The following is a 1,895-nucleotide window of genomic DNA, read 5'->3' as shown; positions in this document are numbered from 1 at the left end:
AGTTGTTTATCTAGTTACCTTTTCATCTTCTTCTTGAACTCTTCCTCTCGGATCTTTTATAATTACTTTTCTTTTTTGAAGAGCTCGGTGTCGAATTTCACGAGGGTTGCCCACTCGTCCTCATCATCTCCATCCACTTGGTAGACCGACTTCGAAGCAATAGAGCTGGAAGCATCTGATCCCTTGGAATAAGCAGAGTTTTTGTCGGATTTCGAAGAAGAGTGAGACCTTTGCGATGCTTGGCTCTTCGCATCTTCTCTCTCACGTTATTTTATGTCAGCCTTGGAAACTTGTGAACCTCTTGCTGAAGATCCTTTGGCTGACCGATTATTTTGTTTGTATTAGGCAACCGCATTTGCCACCCGCGCTTTCAAATTCCTAAGCGTATCCTCCGTAACCTTTTCTTGAACAAAGAATTAACCCACAATACTCTAGATAACCTTAGTAATATTTGTATTCCCTTTTCCATAATCTTTATTAAACTTATCAGTGACCATTTGCCGAAGCTGCTCTCTTTGCTGAATTGCTTGTGCCTTTTAGATTGCAGAGTGTAGTTTTCCACTCTTTTTCGATTCCTCTGGTTTAATCAAAGTGTGCTGGGTATAGCTCATCGAAGTTGCAAATTTCAATAACAAATTTTATTCATTATAATCGAGCATAGATTAATTTTATTATTGGGATGAACGAAGGAATTGATTATCCGAAATTACGGTAAAACTATTTGGAAGGAAATGTTATTTAAGATGGAATTAAGAGCAGAGATTGCTATTGGGACTGTCTAAACTGAACATATGCGATTGCCCTTCTCCAACTAATTATCAATAAACATGGTCATTATTTACTTCGTTAATCAAATTAGTTGTTCCTTTTTGAAGAGAACTGTGACTTCTCTCGCGACAGACTATTTGGGTTGATCACCATTGATTCTCATTAAGACTCCCCCAGTGCTCGTAAAAAATTAGAGCATAGGCTTGCTCTCCCCATAAAATGCTTTCAATCTTTTCTCGATGGTTTCGGGATTATCATCGACTCTGCCACTGGTTTTGGCCCTGTTCAAGAGTCGGCTCCTCATTTAGTTTTAGCTAACATCGATATACATTAGGCACTTCACAACAAACTCAGAGCCAATGTATTTGTTCCAGGCCTCCAGGTTTTCTTTATTTCTCGGGAAACCTAGACTATGAAACACAGGTACCATCAATGATGAATGTCTGCTGATAAGTCTCAGGAGTTCTTTTTTTCTCAAAGGATGCAGACTCTGTCAGGATAGAGGTCTTGATCAGCTTGACCAAGAGATCGCTGGAGACCATTTTGCCTTACTTCATTAATCGATTGATTTCCCGGTTAGTGGGGTTGTCTTATCCAGTGGTGCTCTTCCTCAATAAGTCCCCGGTTGAGAGATGCACAAAGTTGGCATAGGTATATTTTTAAAGCAGTAATGCACATTGCGTCCCTTTTCCAGACCCTGGCCCTCCAAGTACAAAAATTACTCTCGGCTGTTGCTCCTTCATGCTTCAACGCGACAATCAATAATACTAAAAGTATATTCGTTTCATCTAAGCCGTATCATGAGCAATATAAATTAAATATAGTTGCTCAAGCTATTATGATTCTATTTTCCACATTCAATTATTCCGAAAGGCCAATATTATATCTCATTTATATTACAGGTTCTCTAACGAGCTCTATAATGCCAGATATTCAGCTATAAGAAGTGTTTGTCTTAACTTACCCAATAGTCATGCTTTTGGTTCAACGTTGAAGTTAATTGCTGTTTTATTATTTAATACGAAAAAATGAATCAATAATTTCAATTACCAATCTGTAAATGTCTGACGCACCCATAAAACAGAGATAAAGTATAGTTTGTTTTGTCTGATTTCTCTTTTGTGATT

The 1,895-nt window shown here is 37.9% G+C and overlaps 1 pseudogene; it reads right to left on the bottom strand.

Moving 5' to 3' along the window:
- Window positions 1-958: 958 nt before the first annotated feature.
- Window positions 959-1,511, bottom strand: LOC148298720 (UMP-CMP kinase pseudogene; annotated as a pseudogene).
- Between the last annotated feature and the right edge of the window lie 384 nt (window positions 1,512-1,895).

The sequence above is a fragment of the Brachycentrus maculatus genome, unplaced genomic scaffold (genome assembly GCF_059751285.1).
Source record: "Brachycentrus maculatus isolate JH-2025_06_01 unplaced genomic scaffold, ASM5975128v1 h1tg001689l, whole genome shotgun sequence".
Taxonomy (NCBI): domain Eukaryota; kingdom Metazoa; phylum Arthropoda; class Insecta; order Trichoptera; family Brachycentridae; genus Brachycentrus; species Brachycentrus maculatus.
This window is presented reverse-complemented; position numbering and strand designations above follow the sequence as displayed.